This window comes from Callorhinus ursinus, unplaced genomic scaffold, assembly GCF_003265705.2.
Source record: "Callorhinus ursinus isolate GAN/ISIS: 27379988/994484 unplaced genomic scaffold, GSC_fseal_2.0 scaffold22, whole genome shotgun sequence".
NCBI classification, from domain to species: Eukaryota; Metazoa; Chordata; class Mammalia; order Carnivora; family Otariidae; genus Callorhinus; species Callorhinus ursinus.
In genome coordinates this window covers 18,155,410-18,176,770 of record NW_027397084.1, presented here as the reverse complement: position 1 = coordinate 18,176,770, position 21,361 = coordinate 18,155,410, and the positions used below count along the sequence as shown (strand labels likewise).

Genomic DNA, 21,361 nt, shown 5'->3' with positions numbered 1-21,361 from the left:
ACTTAATAGACTCAGGATTTGGCCTACCATTTAATTTTAATACACTCCTATTGTAGACCATTACAAAATACAGGTCTGACCAATGACAATCTATTAGGAATCTAGAACCATTTTACTTCCATTTACTTCGTTGAATTTGTATTGATTAAATCAATGTTCCTAACAAATTAAGCTGCACTGTGAAAATGTTCAAGAGGAAAGATACTGTTGCTTTCTGATTTTTTTTCTTGGCCACTCAATAGCTAAATATTTGTTAAAACCAAAGCATTTAGATTATCTGTATATTTTTAAAGTGCAAGTCCACTCAATTTAATATATACGTATTCTAATCTCATTTGCGTCTAAATTACTTTTTAGCTATTGAATTTACATATATAAAACATTATCAATATAATCTGGGGGTTCTAGAAAACTTACAATTTCTAATTCTTCCAATGACTAAATTTATTTTATTATCTTATTAGTCATACCTAATCTGAATGTAATTAAATTAACCTACTAAATGTTTTCAATGTGAATTTGAATAGACAAGAAATTTTGACAATTTGTGTAGGCTTTTTGCCTCAGTTTGAATAATTTGTTTAAATATATTGCAAAAGAATTTCTGACCTATTTTACATGATAATTAACCTCTTTATTAGAGTTATCATTCCTTGCTTATGAATGTAGTTACAAATACTCTTTCTCAAAGTCAGAGATAAAATTATCCCTTGAACAATTTACCTGAAATCTTTTAGAAAATAAAATCCCTGATATTTTTCACCTTTATCTTAATCCTCCTGAAAAGGTAAAATATGTCATGCCAGAATTGGGCAGGAATCCAAATTTAATGACTGTGTGCCTATTAGAGTGAAAGGATTCTATCTTTTCTCAAGGAAGCAGACTTATGATGAATTGGTGAAAATTAATTTGAGTAAGGTTTTGACTCAATGTATGAGGAGGAACAATAAACAAAAAAAGACAAACAACCCAATTTTAAAACAGGCAAAAGACCTGAATAGACAATTCTCCAAAGAAGACAGATAGATGGTCAATAGGCACATAAAGAGATGCTCAAAATCATTAGTCATTAGGGGAATGCAAATCAAAACCACAACGAGATACCACTTTATACCTACTACAATGGCTGTAATTTTGTTTTCAAAATGAAAAATAACAAGTGCTGGCAAGGGTGTGAAAAAATTGGAACCCTAGTACATTGCTGGTGGGAATGTGAAATAGTTCAGTCACTGCAGAGAAAAATTTGATGGTTCCTAAAAAAGTTAAACATAGTATTACTATATTATATATATATATATACTATATTACTATATGACAGCAATTCTGCCCCCAGTTATATGCTCAAAAGAACTGAAAACAGATTCTTGTATTCCAGTATTCATAGCAGCATTGTTCACAGTAGCCAAAAGCTAGGAACGATATATGTGTCCATCAAGAGATAGATAAACAAAAGGTCTATACAATGGAATGTTATTCAGCCTTAAAAAGGAATGAAACTGTGATACATCTTACAGTATGGATGAACCTTGAAACTTTATGCTAAGAAGAAATAAGCCAGACACAAAAGAACAAATATTATATGACTCCACCTACATGAAATATCTAGAACAGACAAATTCATAGACACAGAAATTAGATTTGAGGTTATTGGGGGAAAACTGAACGGGGAATTATTGCTTAATGGGTACAGAGTTCCCATTTGGAGTGATGAAAAATTTTGGAAATAGTGGTGACCAGTGCACAACACTGTAAATATATTTAATGCTACTGATTTTGCACTTAAAAATAGTTAAAAGGGTAAACTTTATGTTATACATGTTTTGCCACAATTTTTAAAACAGACTTAAAAAAAATCTCTCGTGGGCAGATTCTGGATACCTGACTGCTGAGAACATGATAAGCACAAAATATTATATGGTGTGCCCACCTTTTATATATTCTTAGAAAGTTTTTGATGAGGTATAAACAGTGAGAATAAATTTGAAAAATTACAAAATGGAAATGGGTACAGCTTTAATGGTGGGTATTTTGGAAAATAGCCAATAAAAATTACAAACATACAAACTTTCTTCTTCGGTGAATCTACTTGTAGGGCTTTACCCTACAGGTAAAGTTAGTAACAAAAAAAATGGAAATAACCTAAATATCCATGGAGAAAGGAGTGGTTACATAAAGTACAATGAAATCTATACAACGAAACACTCTACCACCTTAAAAAGAAATGTGGAAACTCTTTTTGTAATTGTAGGACAGAAACTATCTCCAAGATGAATTAAGTAAGAACGCAATGCAAAGAATGTGTATAGCATTTCTATGTCTGAGTTTGTGTGTGTGTGCCTGTGCACATGCGTGCCTATGCATACATACCTCTGGATAAGTAAACAAGAAATTGGTAACACTGGTTCTGCCATGGACAGGACTTGGGTAGACCAGGGGTGTGGCAGGAGAAAGACTTTGGACTACATACCCTGGCACACCTTTTAAATCTTGAGTCATGTGAATACATTGCATATAAATAATGAAATGTTATAAAATAATCTTTTTGTAGTCCTTCATTGTAGAAAACAGTGCTTTATTGTAGAAAACAGGTGTTCCTTTGCCCCTTGTTTTTATATCACGACCAACCATTTATTTAGCTAGTGAACATTCACTCTGGTTTTACTTTAAATCAGTTTCTCAGGATAGGCATTGTTGATAATTTGGGGCTGGATCCTCTGTTGTCAGGCGCTCGCCTGTGCATTGTAAGATGTTTAGCAACATTGTTCACCTCTTCCTACTAAATGTCAGTGGCATCCTCCTCCACTGGTTGTGACAAGATTTCTCCAGACATTGCCAAATGTTCCCTGGGAGTAAATGGGGCCAAAAAAAAACAAAAACAAAAAAATCCCAGTTGAGAAACACTGCCTTGAGATAATCTATGTATGGTGTTGAACCCAGTGCCTAGTTTAAGGAAATCTTCAATAAAGGGTACCACACACACACACACACACACACACACACACACACACACACACAGAATGGCTTTTATTTTTTTTTTTTTTAAGATTTTATATGACAAAGAGAGAGCACAAGCATGGGTAGCAGCAGCAGAGGGAGAGGAAGAAGCAAGCTGGCTCCCCCCTGAGCAAAGAGCCAGGTGTGGAACACAATCCCAGATCCCAGGACCCTGGGATCATGACCTGAGCCAAAGGCAGACACTTAACCGACTGAGCCACCCAGGCGCCCCAAGAAATGGCTTTTATACAAACAGTGGCAGAACTGTTAATAAAGAAATGCATTTGTGACACAAGGAGCTCTCTTTCAATGGAATATTCAAACACAGGTTGAAATTCATTCTTTACAAAGCCTTTAAAAAAGTGTCTTCCTTTAAGTAGAACGGACTATGCATCTCAAGTCTTTCCCCCCACTAAGATTCCTGGGTTCTGAGTGTGGTTTACCCTGTTCCATGTTGGTATTTACAGATACACGACTATTAACTGAATGTCAGAAAGTTTTCGTTATGGAATTTGTCAAGTTATTTTATTCTGCTGGTAAAAAGTGCACAGAACTGTGTTGTATTATGATGTTTTGCCAAAAGACCATGAAGAAAGAAAAGGGGATGGGTTATTTTTTTTTTCTCCCAAGTGCTAGAAAGGAAAATAACTTGATCCTTATAACCCTCTACTTAAATAATCATTCAGAATGAAACAATCATTTGTGTGTTTTAATATTCCTATTACATCCAGTGCTTTTTTTTCATTGAAAACTTATCACTTCAGGGGATTCTAGGCTCTGACTGATTTATAGACAAGTGAGAACCCTTTCTCAATTCAGAAAATGCTTTTGAGTAGAGAGAATATTTAAGATCCTTTAACAAGGATGGTAAGGTTTCCTAATTTTTGGATACTTCTTTGTTCTTCCCTTTACATTTCACAATGTAACAGAGGTGCTTCTGTGGTGACAAAATGCTTGGATTCCCGGGAAAGTCTTTGAAGGCAAGGACAAGTTTTCTCCATCCATCTATAGCACAATCATTGAGAACTTTTTTGGCCTAAAGAAGTTAGGATTTCAAAATTTGTATTATTTTCCCAAGATTAGAACACTAGATTCTCAGCTGATTGAAGGCTAAAGTAAACCACCATGGAAATGTTTACTACATTGGTTGTTGTCACAAAACATCTGCAATTGATAAAAACCTTTGAATATTAATGTTTGTTTTTAACATAGATAGCAAAAAATCCCTCCCCGCAAAAGGTAATAAAAAAACAAATCAAGGGAAATTTTTTAGATTTCAAAGTACCAATAGTAAAGGAATGGAAATTGCTGAATATTTTTTTACCATTTCCAGTTACTACTACCACTGTGTTCACGCTTAGTGTTTACTGAATTAATGAGCACAATCCCCTTTGCACTTTACAGAGATCTGTTAGAATGTTTTGATTACTCTATTTGAATTACAATAAACGCAGGTACTAGATTTAGATGTTTGTAATAGATTTATGTTGATTATGTCATGTTTCCTGTCAAATTAAACTATGCTGTGAAAATGTTAAAAAACACACTACTGCTTTCTGATCTTTTCCATAACCACTCCACAACTGAGATATATGTTAAACCCAAATCATTTAGATTACCTGTATATCTTAATAAGGTGTCCACTTATCATTCATATATATACATTCTAATCTCATTTATGTCTGAATTCCACTTTAATAATTGAACACTGCTAATATTCAAATCCTTGCCTCTTATTTTTAAATATCTGCTTTGTATGTGCTTATTGCAGCTGTAACCAAATTGCCATAAACTTGGTGGCTTAAAACAATAGAAATTTTTTTTCTCATAGTTCTCGAGTCCAGAACTATGAAGTCATGGTGTCAGTAGAACCACCTTCCCTCCAGGGACTTGAGGGAAAATTTGTTCCTTGCCTTTTCCACCTTTGGGCCACTGCTGGCATTGCCTGGTTTTTCTTGATCTCACTCCAGTCTCTGCCTCCATCTTCACATCAAAATCCAGCTCTGTCATTTAGAGACTGTGTGACCTCGAATAGTAGTTAACCCCTCATGTTCTCAGTATCCTAATCTTTAAATGGAAAAAAAAAATGTTTCTGCTTAACTCATGGGGAGGATGATGTTCAATATTTTAAAGTACTTGGGGAGGGGCAGGGCACCTGGCTGGCTTAGTCGGTAGAGCAGGCAACTCCTGATCTTGGAGTCATAAATTCAAGCCCCACACTGGGCATAGAGCTTACTTAAAAAAAAAAAAAAAAAGAATTTAAAAGTAAAATACCTGGGGAAAAGAAAATGCTTGGTCCATAATAAATGCTACATAAATGTTTACTAAATAAAGCAAATTACTCCATTATACTCCATTATAAGAAGCCACTACTAATAATAACAATGTATATACCCCATGAAGGTCTCTCTCACTTTGAAACGATGTGTTTCCTCATTGGTCAAGTGTGCTTAGAATAGACAGAAGATAAGACAAAGAAGCATGAAAGCACCACATGCTAGACTGGGGCTCAATAAAGAAAAGCCAAAAAGCTAAAGATGAGAAAAAAAATTATTCCCCTTTTTGTTTGTTTCCTGTAATCAACAGCTAGGCACTCTTTGAATTGCCGACTTTATTTTTGCCTAATCAACCTGGCAGTCGAAGGTCCCAGTTTGTATCTCTGAGTAAAATCTTCCTGCATTATTTGCTAACTGGGTTTCAGTGAGCCTTGAACGCATAGTGCAAATCTGTCAGCTCTCATTAACACTAATCTACACTGCCAATACTGGTGTGCTGGCCCCCATTCCTCTGGCTTCAGTGAAAATTGACCTCTCAGAGAATGACAGTGTCTTTTCCTCCCTACCCTCTATGAAAACAACTACTTTCTCTACCGCCATCTCCCCATCACCAACCAGTTTCTTAAAATAATAGGGATTCATTCATTCGTTTATTGAATGAATAGATCCATTTTAAGTTGTATTTAAGATAATTTTCCTGAACACTAATTTTGTTTATGCTATATTTCCCTCACAAATGTTCCCTTTTTCTTCTGTTCCTCACTATTTTATCTTATATTAAAAATTACCTTAGACTGAGTCCTATAATGGAATAATGAACAAATTTTAGTATGAACAAATGTACATGTTTTAAGATAAAATAAGACATTAGGGTTTTAAAAATAACTACCGTAAATCATCTTGGATCAAGATTAGATAAATAAAATTAACTCAGGTCATAGATTTAGAGCTTATTAAATTTCTTTGTCATTTTGGACCTATAAGCCTTAGAGTAATTTAGTTTTCTATTTGTATCAAGCAGTATAAAACTTTCAACCATTTCTAATTATCAGCAATTTTACTTGGCACATGAAATGATGTGGATTTTGATCTACTTAGAGTATTTCACATATCATCTTCTGGAAAATTTCCAAGTTTAATGTAATTATTTTTCTTATCAGAAACAACTCCAGAAATATGTTGTCTCTATTGTAAGAGTGAAAAACTAAGCATTTTTTTCATCATCATGATCATTTATTCAATTAAACTTTTCTCAGTCTTTAAATTAGGAGTACTTTCATGGGAGCTATTAATAAGAAATTGACCCAAAATTAGGGAAGGGCTGGTAATGCTTCTTTCAAGCATTAAGCCTAGATTACATATATTCATCGATTCCATCTATCTTTATATTGGTTGAATTTCTAAAATTTTACTTGTCTGGTTATCTCCAAATTGAAAGTTTGCTTGGGGTAAGAATGGTACTTTTCTTCTCCTCATATCAGAAGTTTTGAAGATGGGGAAGCCAAGTTTGGCAAAGGTATATGAGAAGGACAATTAGAGGGGGAAGTAGCATACATTAAAAACCTTAGAAACCATAAAGAAAAAGAATTTGAATTGTATGTAAGAATGAGAAATAGATGTACTTACCCAGAGAAAACTGAATAAGCTGAGACAAGGGACACTTAGATGGTATGCTAGCTGACAAAGAAATATGAAACCAAAGAGGTATTGATCCTGAGGCACGGCTCACTGGATCACACTGCAGCATTTTACACTTAGAGTGATGAGAACATTTACAACTTTGGCTCAGAGAGTGCTTCCGAAATGTAAATCCTTTGCATCTCTATTAATCTACTCTCTCTTTATATTTTTAATAAAAGCTAGAATGATTAATTGGATTAAACATGATGAGTATAAATATTTTAACATTAAAATATTATTTTTTAAAATAAATCTCATTTAAAATACACAGCCAGGAGTATCAATCATATGCTACAAACAATATATAATCATGCAAAAACTACAGTATTCAGAAGATGGGAAAACTATACGTTTATTGTTTACATAAGGCAATTTTATAAGAATCAGCTATCACTCACTGTAACACTTCTAAAAAAATGACAGAGACATACAGGGCTTTCCCCTGAGGAAAAACTTGCCTTTGGCTTCATTCATAACCTAACAAAAGTGAATCTCTCCTCATGCCCATTTCATCAGATTTGCTTTGTGTTCAAATTTGGTAAAATAATCTATTATCAAGTTGATTTTTTTCAAATGCTATATCAACTTGGGAAACTTTTAGTGTCTCAAAATACATGTGTATGAGATATTAGTTGTTGAAGAGGAAAGATTAAGGAATCAATATTTTCAACTCCTGAGTTTTGATTGTTTACTCAGTGGACTGGATACAAATACACCTCAAGATTGCTAAAAACAAATGAACTGAGCCAATAAGTACTAGACTTGAAGGATAAAACTAAACACTACCTGGTATTTGTGAACTGCATATGTGTATAGGCTTTAGGGGTAATATTCTTGAAACCCCCATTTATCATCAGAGTAAATTGATCCAACCTGGAGCTGTGAACTAACAGAGTATGAATAAAGCAGATTTCCTACTGAAATTCTGAATTAATTGCCAACAGTGAAGCTAAGCTTTGCGACTTAATGCCCTTGTTCTAAGTGAATGCTTAAATCCTACTAAGAAATATTCAAGGAACTAGGTGGTGTGCTGGTGTTTTACAACCACATCTTAGAGGGAAAAGGGTAGGATAGGGGGTTGATTGATTTGTAGCTTTTGCCAACTCCCAGGCATAAATACTCCCACCATGGCCAATTTCAAGTTACCAACATGAATTCGTGGATGTGGAATTGAGAAGGAATGCACAAAACCAGCTCTCGTGAGTCAGTGCTAGCTTTCTCCAGCACGCCATTGACACTTCTTATCATCATATTCAGAGAGATTAAAGCCAGATGTCAGGTCAAAAAACGCAACATTTCTGGATGCAAATTACAATTTGTATAATTGTAATAGTCATTATGTGAATGTTTTTACAGGGAAAAGAAAACAAGGGAATTCTGGCCGCCTATACTTTTACAGATGCTACCAGGAGACCATGAAATCTGTAGAGTATGCTGTGGGTCCCATTGCACATGAATTGGATAGTGTAGTAAGAAGTAAAATCACAGTTTTTGGAATATCTGTGATATCTCATGACAGCTCGTTGGATGTTCCCTTGACGACTGCTCTGGTTAATCAAGGGTGTAAATGAAGTTCCTGCTTCAGCGGTCTTCAGGCATCATTGCAGACTTACTTTAATATCAGTGCTTCACAGGATAATGGCTTGGTTTTCACGGTAATTGATTATTAAGGATATTTGGGCTGTCTGTCAGTCAGAGGAAAGGCTAAATAAAATAACCTAAAGCCAGTGACCATCTCATGACAGCCACCTATCAGAGGTCATGCAGCTTTCCTTGTTCAAGCTGTTTGTATGGCCAGCCTGGCCAACTCTTTGGTGCTCTAAATAAAAAAGGATGCTTCAAGATGCTTTTGGCGTGTTTACATTGCTTTAGTTTGGCAAAGGGCCTAACAGTGATTTTTGTGCCTGATCTTTTTTTTACACTCTTTTAACATATAGATTATGCTGAGTCACACTGACAGCCTCAAACAGTATGGCTGTGTTCATAGGGCTGTATGAAACCCTCATACTCCTAAACAGCATCTTCTTAAATTTGCTCACATAGCCATGACAATCACATTAGATACATGAACTGGTAAGGAAAGCTGTCTGTCTCCAGACAGTTTCATCCATACTGCCTGATGTATAATCTTTTAAACATATTTTCCCATGTTTTCCTGTTGCAAACAGAGAGCTAAAACAATCGCACTATCAATTAGATCCTCTCTGTGGGGACCAGATGCCTTTCAGTGCCTCCATCTCTGCCATGTACCTTTCCTGCCATCTGCTGATAGGAGTCTCCCATCTCAGCTAGTCTTAGGCAGAGCTAACTGTCACAACTCAACTGAAACCTTGGGCTGAATATGGAGATCATACCTGCTAACAATTGACTTTCACCTCTCTCACTCCTAAGTCTAGCCTGAAAGATTGTTTTAAAGGAAGTTCCAAGCTAGAGCTTAACGTAAATGCTATCCATTCACTTCAGAGCAATACTTACATTTGGTAAACATTAAGCCTGGTTATAATTGAATAGTTATTAATTTGGAGATTCATTTAGCTACTATCTACATTACAAGTTATCCATATAGAGAACCTGTTTTTACATTCATTTTTTTTAAGATTTTATTTATTTGACAGAGAGAGACACAGCAAGAGAGGGAACACAAGCAGGGGGAGTGGGAGAGGGAGAAGCAGGCTTCCTGCTGAGCAAGGAGCCCGATGGGACCCCGGGACCATGACCCAAGCCGAAGGTAGACACTTAACGACTGAGCCACCCAGGCACCCCATTACATTCATTTTTAAAGTCTAATTTAGGTAAATAAAGAAAGAAATTTACTAGCAAAATTAATCATATCCAAAATTTAAAATAGACAAGCTAGATCATGCTGGTTAATAGACAAACCTAGTGATAAGAGGAAAGAACATACTTTGCACCTGTGGAAGCATTCAGTATTGCCATCAATTTTGCAATATTCCCTGGAAGCAGTTGGTGCTGTTCAGTAGTGTTACTTTTATATCATGGCTTCAAAATTCCAAAGCTACTGCAATTATGCATGAGCTATGTTTTGTGAGCCTTCAGCATAGCACTACAAGGGCCTTTTAAAGCATTTAATTTCATTATGGTGTAATGCCAGTGAATCATATAATTCCCAGATTTGACAAATCAGACATAGGTACCTTAGAGAAGAAAAAAATCCATACTTCCTATTTCTTTCTGGAAGGAAAACAAACCACTTTACTTATGTGCTTTTGAAATATGCCAATGAAAAAAAATTGTGAGACAGATGCACTGAAATGCCTTTAGCACACACACACACACACACACACACACACGCACGCACATATACGCGCGCGCACACATAACCCGAGGTGGACAAAGCCAAAGAAATTAGTCCTTCCAAATTTAAAACCTGCAAAGCCTGCAAAATTATAAAGGCACCTACAAATGGCTTGTTTATTTCTTCTTCATTCTGCCCCTCACAGATTAAAGATAACTTTCTATTTACATGGCCCTTCAAAAGTAAGGACTTCAATTTGATCATTATTGTTATTATAAAAAAAATAGACTTCTAGTCAAGATGACTCTGTAACTTCACACTTTGACTCTCTTCCTTAGTGTCAAACACATAGCAGTAAGATAGGAAATTTAAAAATACACAACTGAAAATATAAAGGCAAGTTTAAAAACAAGATAAACATCCCCTCACCCCCAGACAAGAAACAGACAAAAATGCAAAGCAGCAAAAGAGCTAATACTGCAGGCCTGCCAAGATCTAGATCTAAAAACAGGGAAGCTCAGCTCCTATAAGGGAACTAAAACTACTCATTCAAGTATACATGTGATATCTATGTCTGTCTGTCTATCTATCTATCTATCTATCCATCCAACCATCTATCTGCACGGAGAGAAAAAGAGAGAATGTCACCTGGGATTCTGATTTTTAGCAAACTGCCAGCCTAGGAAGAAAGCAGAATGCAAACAAAACATCATGAGCAGAACTGTACCAAGCAATCTTTTCAGCTCTGAATGAACCTATGAATACCTTCAATATCACCATAGGACAGAACTGCCAAATATACATTATCCAAGATTTGGGTTTAGATGCTCAGAAGATCAGGTGGGGTTCTCATTAGGCAGGCAGACTTGGATACAGCAGAAGAGGCACAACAAGAAGAATGGAATTGGGGAAAAAGAAAAATAAAAATACTTCTCACTGAAAATGAGCCTGCACTACACAATAGCAGAACACATGGCAACATTGAGAAAGGAACCAAGCAAATCAGCAAGTGGAGTATGAATCACTCTAGATAAAATCCTTCTTATGGAAAAGTCTGACAAAAAGTTTAAAATAAGTATTTCTGGCATGCTAGAAAGCATTAGTGAAGGAATAACTCATTTTAAGGGAGAAATTATAAAAGAAAAATAGGCATAAATTAAAAAAATTATGAAAAAGATTCCAAAACTTGGGAATAAAAGATTATATTTATTGGCATTTAAAACTCAATAGACAGAATAAATGGCCCTGGAGACTGCTGAAGAAAAAATAGGTGCCTAGGAAGAATACAGGACAGAGAAATTAAGAAAGCATTTTAAAAGTGAAAGCCAGGGATGCCTGGTGGCTCAGTCAGTTAAGTGTCTGTCTTCAGCTCAGGTCATGATCCCAGAGTCCTGGGATCGAGTCCCACAGCAAGCTCCTTGCTCAGTGGGGAGTCTGCTTCTCCTTTTCCCTCCGCCTTTCCCCCTGCTTGTGCTTGCTCTGTCTCTCTCTCTCTCAAATGAATAAATAAAATCTTTTAAAAAAATAAAAATTAAAAATTAAAAAAAAAAGAAATTTAGTTAACAGTTTAATAGGCCTCCAAAAGATGTCTAATATAAGTTCTAGAAACATAAATTTCAGAGGCTGTCAGAATGCAATACAGATGACCCTGGAATAATGGGTTTCAACTATGTGGGTCCACTTATATGCAGATATTTTTTGATAAGTACAGTAAAGTACTATAAATGTTATTTTCTTTCCTTATGATTTTCTTGATAACATTTTCTTTTCTTAGCTTAGTTTATTGTAAGAATATAGTATATAACACATATAACATAAAATATGTGTTAATTGACTGTTTATGTTGTTGGTAAGACTTCTGACGTAGTCAAGTTTCAACTCCTGGGAGGGAGAGGGTATCTCTAACCGCTGTGTTGTTCAAGGGTCACCGTAACTAGCAAGAAGATAGTCTACCTGGAAGTAAAGCATGGAATCCAGGAAAACAGAAATGTCAGTAAATTATTTTTACTTTTTTCTAAATAAAAATGGAATTCGTTTTTTATAAAACTGAATTTTTCTTTTAAAAGGTGAAATTTAAAATTATTGTATGTTCCATGTCCAAAATATGGAAAATATAAATAAGCAAAAAAGACAAATTAAAAGTCATCTTCATTCTCAGAATGCAAAGATAGCCACTGTTAATATTAGTGAAAGGAGATCTGGTATTATCTCTATGCATATTTTTTATAAAAATGATATATCACTCAAATTGTCTTTATCTCTTTTTGTATTCCATACAAATATCTTTCCGTACCATTAGTTAATATTCTGCAACTCCTGTTTAAGAGCTAGGTAGCATTCAGTTACATAAAAGTACTTGATTGAACAATCCACTCTCCATTGTTTACATTTTTACAACCTTTCCCTTGGTTTTGGATACCCTGAACTTCCAGTTTGAGTAGGATCTTCTAAAAATTTAAAAATAAATTGTCTTTTCCAAATCAGAAGTTTCTGCCAAAGAGCATATCTAAAGACTATAAATATAAATAACAAGAATGTTAAGGACACTGGGGGGAAAATGTCTGTTTTGTCAGATTTTAGTTTTAAAATAATGCAACCCCAAGTATTTGATTTTGAATCCCATTACAAGCAATATTAGTAGAAGTAGATGAACACTTCAACTTGACTGTGTAATTTATTTTCATAAAAATCTCTTTAGAGATCCCTGTCTAGTCAGCAAATAATTGCCTTAACTTTGGATTTTAATATTAGCACTGAATGATTTATGTACATTAAATAGTGTAATTCTCACTAACCATTTATGAGCCAAGAATGATTATCTCCCTTCTGTGGATAATCACACTTTAGGGAAGAAAGGTTAAGTGGTTTGCCTGAGATCACTCAGCCAGTCAATGGATTATCTCAAAATATGATCCTTATGTCTTTAAATCATTAGACTTGGCTGGCCTCAGCAATACTTGAGAGGCATAAGGGATATGTACTTAGATTTTTCCTCAAATGATTTATGTAGCATAATGTCTAATTTGTTTATAGAGCATTTTTTCATTTCTTATCGCACAATTTGATCTATAAGCAAATATGAGACATTATAAAAATGAACATGATAAGAATCTACATGTAGAAAAATCTCTGGTAGAATTAGAGTATCAATCTCCAAAATAGTGCATAGACCTCGCAGACAACAGAATCGGCCATTTGGTGGGAGGGTCTGGGGAAGAAATGAAGGCGGTAACACGGAACAGATAGAGTGGCATCCTTCTATAAGACCGCAGTTCATGGTTAGATTTTAACAAGCACTGAATGAAGCAAATAAAAAGAGATCTTACTATTTCTTAATAAGAACATGTGCATTCCCTGAGAAATATTTCCTCCATCTCCAGTATAAAGCATCTATACAGGTCTCCCTGCCCATATCAACTATATGACAAATGTGCTTCATATATCCCTATAATATATAATTCACACAAATGGGATGCTCTAAAGGTCATTCCTAGAACTGAAGAATTTTCAACAGTTATCTAATCAAAATTAGAAGTGACCTTGGTAAACTAGATCAGAAGCCAAAAAAAGTAGCAGAATGATGTATTAAAAGGACCATATCAGGGCGCCTGAGTGGCTCAAAAAGGACCATATCAGATTTGTATTTCTAGGTAAGGGGGAAGAAGAACTGAAAAATGATTTAACCAGTGATTTTTTAATAAAACTAACTTTTTCTTTTAAAAGTATAATTACCAACTGATCCTGGTTTGGTAGGCACTTACCTGGTTTTAGCTCTGAGAAGTCCTGCATCCTGGAAAAGCTCTCAGTCAGGCCCAAACTGGAGCAGTTGGTCAAAATTAAAAATAAAAATTAGGTGTGTTCATTGTCTAAAATGTAGCAAATACAAATAAGTGAAACTGAGCATTAAAATCATTCATACTTTCAGTATGCACAGAGAGCCACTTTTAATATTAGTAAATGTGCTTCTAATATCTCTATGGAATAGACTTCATAACAATACAGGTTACTGTTATTACATATGGCAAATGACAGGGTAATATCATTTGAATTGTCTTTTAAAATTCTATTTCACTTTATGCCAAGCACTTTAGTATGTATACCTTTTCATCTGATTGCATTACTCTATAAACTGTGATAAATTTTCAATTTTGTATTGGTCATTTCCGCTATTCATTCTACAAATTCCCTTAACCTTATACTTTTCTTTATCTCTGAGACACAGTACCAGCTAGTACATTAGCAGCATGCTTTCTGAGTTCTGATAACTATATCACAGTGTAATCTCACTGCTCAGGGGTATGCAGCCTTTCATTTCTTATTCCATTTCTATTTCCCCTATAGGCCAGGGAGGGGAAATTTCTACCTAGGCAGTTTAGCATCATTTAACATTGCTGTTACTTGTCCAACAGTCTCCTACATGAGTGAGACCATATGTCAACCACAGTTAGCACTAAAAATTTATTATTACCTACTTATACAGAAAAGCTCTTTTTGTTTTGTGGGGGTTTAACTTTCTGAAAGCATTTCAAGTCCTGATTTAGAGACAGAAAGAAAGAAGGAAAATAAAATTTCAGTATTAGAAAAGAAATATATCTTTTATCTATCCTAAAATGTCCACCCTCGGTTGGGGCCATATTTCAGGACTATTATGATCCAGAAAGTACCTCTTGTCGTTGAAGAAGTACTTACCAACCATGTGCGAAGTTACCCTGTTCTTGCCAGTAGCACATAGAATAATGGCCTCTTCTGTTTTATTTCTAGCTACGCGCGATCCCTGTTGGCAGCCCTCGGGTTGCTTGCATGATTGAAATGACTGCAAATGGAAAACCTCCAATACAGAAGAAAGACACACAGATACCCCATGTCTCTCAGGTAGTTATGCAAATATTCAGTTCCAAACGTTACTAAGTGTGCCCTCAATATCTGAAACAAGTATTTCTTTTTAAGTTACTAAACACTAATCATATTTCTTTATTGAACAGATTCCTTGTAAAAGCTCTCAACAAAACACCAGAATATTCATCTCTGATACTTTAGGTACAATTAAATATATTTAATACTGCCTGTTGCTATAAAAATTGTATTAAATTTATCAAGAAATTGATTTTCCTCTCACACTTTGCATATATTATGCTTGATTAAGAAAAACAGCACAGGAATGGTGCAAAATTAGCAAGTTACAAAACAGTGCTTACAACTTCCATTTTTATAGGATATGGTAGTGCTTATACTGTGCTATTAAAAAGTCCCTTCTCCGGGAATTTTTCTTAGAAACATTGAATGAAGAAAATTGAAAGAAGAGAGGATGTTTGTCCCTCCAGAGACCAGGCAATTTGCTGAATTCTTTTAATTTTAATGATGTGGTTGGTTACATGCTTCTTAGTATGACTTTATAGAAATACATTTAAGATAAAGAATTCCTGGTTCATTTGATCATCGTGGAGAGTTAATCTGTATAATTAGAGCTCCAAAGTGCTAATTTTGGTGCACATTAGAGCTGGCAGTGTGTAGGGCCCTAATGAATTGGAAATCTCATTTTATTTCCATTTTTTCTATGTTGTTTTTTTCTCTTATTGAGTGTATACCAGCATCCTAAAGAAGCACATAAGAATAGCTAACATTTGCATAAGCACATTACATTTTCCAAATTATGGCCATGTATTTTATCTCATCTGATCTTCTAAAGTAAGAATGAATATCTTTTTTACAAGGTCATATCTGATAAACTGAGTATCAAATGTCCAAAATTTCATAGTGAAAATGAAAGAGACTTGATCCCAGGTTTTCTGATACCCAACGTGGTTTTTTGTTGTTGTTCTTCCTTTATAAGCACTTTATTGTACTTCATTTTCTGCTCCAGCAGATTGAAAACTGTCAAGTGAATTATTAAGGTAGGAACAAAGTTGGTTTTTGTTTTGAAGAAAAAAAAAGAGACCAAAAAAATTAAAAAATAAAAACAGACTCTTAAATACAAAGAACGAACTGGATGTTGCCAGAGGGCAGGCTGGTGAGGGGTTGAGTAAAACAGGTGAAGGGGATTAAAAGTACACTTATTGTGACAAACACCGAGTAGTGTATAGGATTGTTGAATCATTGCATTGTTAACCCGAATCTAATATGATTAGACTGTATAGTAGGCTGACACTGTATATTAACTATACATGAGTTAAAAAAAAAGTTGTGCTAGAGTCCAAGATGGCCAAATACTTAGATTCAAGACACAGATTATTCAAATGGTGGAAAATCTATGAAATACTTACAGTTTTGTGAAAAATCTAATTAAAGCAGTCAATGTGATTTTATCTCTATTTACTCCGTCTAGTCATCCTTTTTTTTATATTGAAAGCTCCATACTTTATTATTAATAACATGCAATATGCTACAAACAAAAAAGCATAGGGGAAAAAAAAGAGAGAGGCAACCAAGAAACACACTCTTCACTATAGAGAACAAACTGAGGGTGACCAGAGGGGAGGTGGGTGGGAGGATGGGTAAAATCGTGATGGGGGTGAAGGAGTGCACCTGTGATGAGCACCAGGTGTGGTATGAAGTGTTGAATCATTAAATTGTACACTAATATTACACTATATGTTACCTAACTAGAATTTAAATTAAAACTTTTTAAAAATACACATATAAAAAAATCCTGTTTTCAGTTCTTAATAAATACTCATTAGTAGAATTGCTGGATCATATCATACTTACATTTTTTAATTTTTTGAGGAACCTTCATACTGTTGCACATAGTTACCACACAGTTTTACATTCCCACCTACACTGCACAAAAGCTTCAGTTTCTTCACATCTTTGGCAACATTTGATATTTGCTTTTGGTTTTTTTTATAATGGCTACCCTAACAAATGTGAGGTGCTATTTCATTATGACTTTGATTTGCATTTCCCTGATGAGTACTGATGTTAAACATCTTTATTATATATCTTTTGGTTATTTATATGTCTTTGGAGAAATGTCTATTCAAGTCCTTTGCCAGTTTTTTAATCAGCTTATTTGTTTTTGCTGTTGAGGCGTAGGAGTTCCTTATATATTTTTGATATTAACCGCATATCAGATATTGCTTTGCAAATATTTTCTCCCATTCTGTAGACTGCCTTTTCATTTCATTGATCGTTCCCTTTGCTGTGCAGAAGCTTTCTCATTTGATGTAGCGCCCCTTGTCTTTTTTTGCTTTTGTTGCTTGTGGTTTTGGTGCTGTATCCAAGAAATCATTGCCAAAACTAATGTTATGAAGCTTTTCATCTATGTTTTGTTCTTCAAGTTGTACAGTTTCAAGTCTGAAGTGTAAGTCTTTAATCAATTTTGAGTTGATTTTTGTATATAGTGTAATGGTCCAACTTCATTCTTTTGCATGTGGATAATCCAGTTTTCCCAAAACCATCGGTTGAAGAGACACGCTTTCCTCACTGTGTAGTTGTGGCACCTTGTCATGAATCGTTTGATCATACATGCACAAGTGTATTTCTGGGTTCTATGTTCTGTTTGTATATATGTGTCTATATGCCAAAGCCATGTTCTTTTAATTACTGTGGCTTTGTAATGTGCTTTCAAGTCAGGAAGTGTCATGTATCCAGGTTTGTTTTCCTTTCTCAATATTGCTTTGGCTATTTGGGGCCGTTTGTGGTTCCATATGAATTTAAGGATGATTTTTTTCTATTCAAAAAATACCATTGGAAGTTTGATAGGGATTGCATTAAATCTGTAGATCACTTACATAGTATGAACTTTTAACAATATTAAGTCTTCCAATCCATGAACACAGGAAGTTTTTCCACTTTTTTGTGTCTTCTTTAATTTCTTTCAGCAATGTTTTATAGTTTCCAGTGTACAAGTCATTCATCTCCTTGGTTAAGTTTATTCCTAAGAATTTTATTCTTTCTGATGCTAAGTGAATGGGATTGTTTTCTTAATTGCTTTCCAGATTGTTCATTGTAAGTATATAGAAGCACACTGATTTTTTATGTTGATTTTGTATCCTGCAACTTTGCTAAATTCATTTATTAGTTATAATTTTTCATGGACTCTTCAGGATTTTCTATATATAAGATCATGTCATCTACAGAGATTTCTTCCTTTTCTTTTTCCTGCTTAATTGTTCTGCTAGGACTTCCAGTACTGTGATGAATAGGAGCAATAAGAAGGGGCACTCTTGTTCTCTTCCTGATCTTAGAGAAAAGGTTTTCAGGTTTTCACCATTGAGTATAGTATTAGCTACGGACTTATCATATATGGCCTTTATTATGTAAAGTAATTTCCTTATATTCCTAGTTTGTTAATTCTTTTTATAATGAAATAATGTTGAATTTTGTCAAATACTTTTTCTGCGTCTGTTGGTCGTGTGATCCTTATCTTTTGTTCTGTTAATGTGGTGCATCACATTGACTTATTTTTTTATGTTGAACCATCCTTGCATCACAGGAATAAATCCCACTTGGTCATGGTATATAATTCTCATAATTAAATGTGCTGTTAAGCTTGGTTTGCCAGTATTTTATTGAAAATTTGCATCTTTATGCATCAGGTATATGAGCTTACAGATTTTTTTTCTTTTAATGTCTTTTTCTGTCTTTAGTATCAGGAAGATGCTAGCCTCAGAGAATGAGCTTGGAGTATTCACTCCTCTTCAGTTTTTTGGAAGAGTTTGAGAAGGTTTGGTATTAATTCTTTTTTAAATATTTTGTAGAATTCTCCTGTGAAGCCATCTGTTACTTGGCTTTTGTTTGTTGGGAGGTTTTTGATTACAGATTCATTCTCTTATTATTCATCTGTTCAGATTTTTTATTTACTCATGATTCCCTCTTGGTAAATTGTTTGTTTCTGGGAATTTATCCATTTCTTCAGGGTTATCCACTTTGTTGGTGTATAATTATTCATAGTTATCTCATAATCCTTTTTATTTCTGTGGCATCAGTTGTAATGTCATCTTTCATTTCTGATTTTATTTGAAACTTCTTTTTTTTAATTAGTGTAGCTAAAGGTTAGTAATTTTGCTGATCTTTTCAGAAAACCAACTCTTAGTTTTACTGATTTTTCCTAATGTTTTTCTGTTCCCTATTTATTTCCGTTCTAGTTTTTATATAATTTTAGTCTTGCTGCTAACTTTGGACTTAGTTGGCTCTTCTTTGTCTAGTTCCATGAGGTATAAAATTACATTGTTGATTTGAGATCTTTCTACTTTTTTACTAAAAGCTTTTTGAGCTATGAACTTTCTTGTTAGTACTGCTTTTGCTACATCCTATAAATTATGGTATATTATGTTCCATTGTCTCAAGATTTTTTCTAAAATTTTTAATTTCTTTTTTGAACATTTCTTCTTTGAAACAAAGAGTGCATTATTTAATGTGCACATACAGTTGCAACATGGGGACTAGGGGTGCCAGCCCCCCACGCAGTTGAAATCCATTCATAATTTTGACTCGTCCAGAATTTAACTATTAGCCAATTTCGACCAGAAGCCTAACTGATAAGGTAAACAGTTGATTAATGCATATTTGTATGTTATATGTATTTATATACTGCATTTTTATAACAACGTAAGTTAAAGAAAATACTATTAAGAAAATCATAAGGAAAACAAACATATTTACAGTACTATACGTGTATTTATTGAAAAAAATCTGCATAGAAGTAGACCTATTCAGTTCAAACCCATGTTGTTCTAGAGTCAGCTGTATTTGTGAATTTTCCATCCCATTGTATTTGGAAAAGATAATTGGTATGATTTCAATCTCCTTAAATTTGTTAAGACTTTTTATTTGTGATCTAACTATAATCTATCCTGGAGAATATTCCATATGTACTTGAGAAGAATGTGTATGCTGCTACTGTTGGATGGAATGTTCTGTATATGTCTGTTAGGTCCATTTGTGCTACCATGTGGTTCAAGGCCTCTGTTTCCTTATTATCTTCCAATTGGATGCTCTAGCCATTATTGAGACTGGGATATTAAAATCTCATACTATTATTGCACTGCTGTCTATTTCTCTCTTTGGTTTTGTCAGTGTTTGTTTCCTATATTTGAGTGTCTGACATTGGATACATATATATTTATAATTGTTATATCTTCCTGGCTAGTTGACCCTGCTAATCATTATATAATGTCATTCTTTGTCTCTTATGACTGTAGTTGACTTGTCTGTTTGTCTGAATAGCTATAGCCATTCCTGCTCTTATTTGGTCACTATTTGCATGGAATATCTCTTTCCATTCTTTCACTTTCAGCCTGTATGTGCCGTTAAACCAAGTGAGTTTCTTATACTTTGAATATAGGTGGATCTTGTTTTGTTTTGTTTTGTTTTGTCTTTTTTCTCCACTCAGTCACTTTATGTTTTTTGGTGACAGTTTACTCCATGTACATTTAAAGTAATTATTGATAAGTAAGAAGTTGCTATTTCCATTTCATTGTTTTCTGTCTTATAGCTTTTTTGTCCCTTTTTCTCCCTTGCTCTCTTCCTTTGTGTTTCACTGATTTTTGTATACACATGTGTGTATGAGACATACTTTGATGCCTTTCTCATTTTCTTTTTTAAATTTTTTATATATAGTGTATTTGTGGTTATCATAGGACTTACACAGAACATCTTACAATTATAATAATATATTTGAAGCTGATAACAACTTAACTTCAATTGCTGTAGTCTTCAAGCTCTAATCTTTTACTTCTCCCCTCTCCACACTTCATACAATTGAGCTCACATTTATATCTTTTTTATATTGTGCATACATTGACACATTTTATAGTTAAAATGTTTTTATACTTTTAACTTTCATACCAGAATTACAAGTGACGTATGTCCCACCATGACAGTATTACAGTATTTTATATTTGTCTATATATCCACCCTTACCAACAAGCTTTATATTTTCATATGCTTTCATGTTGCTGTTTAGAGTCCTTTCATTTCAACTTGAAGGACGCCCTTTAGCATTTCCTGTAATGTAGATCTACTAGTGATAAGCTTCCTCAGCTTTTGTTTATTTGGGAAAGTCTATGTCCTTCAGTTTTAAAGGACAGTTTTGCAAGATACAGTGTTCTTGTTTGGCAGGTTTTTGTTTTGTTTTGTTTTTGAGCACTTTGAATATGTCATCCCACTCCCTTTGGTCTTGAAGGTTTCTGGCAAGAAATTCACTGATAGCCTG

General features: G+C 34.3%; 1 pseudogene; it reads right to left on the bottom strand.

Annotated features, from left to right (window-relative positions):
* LOC112837973 (small ubiquitin-related modifier 2 pseudogene) overlaps nucleotides 1–21,361 on the bottom strand; it is a 126,086-nt pseudogene that overhangs the window by 31,039 nt on the left and 73,686 nt on the right.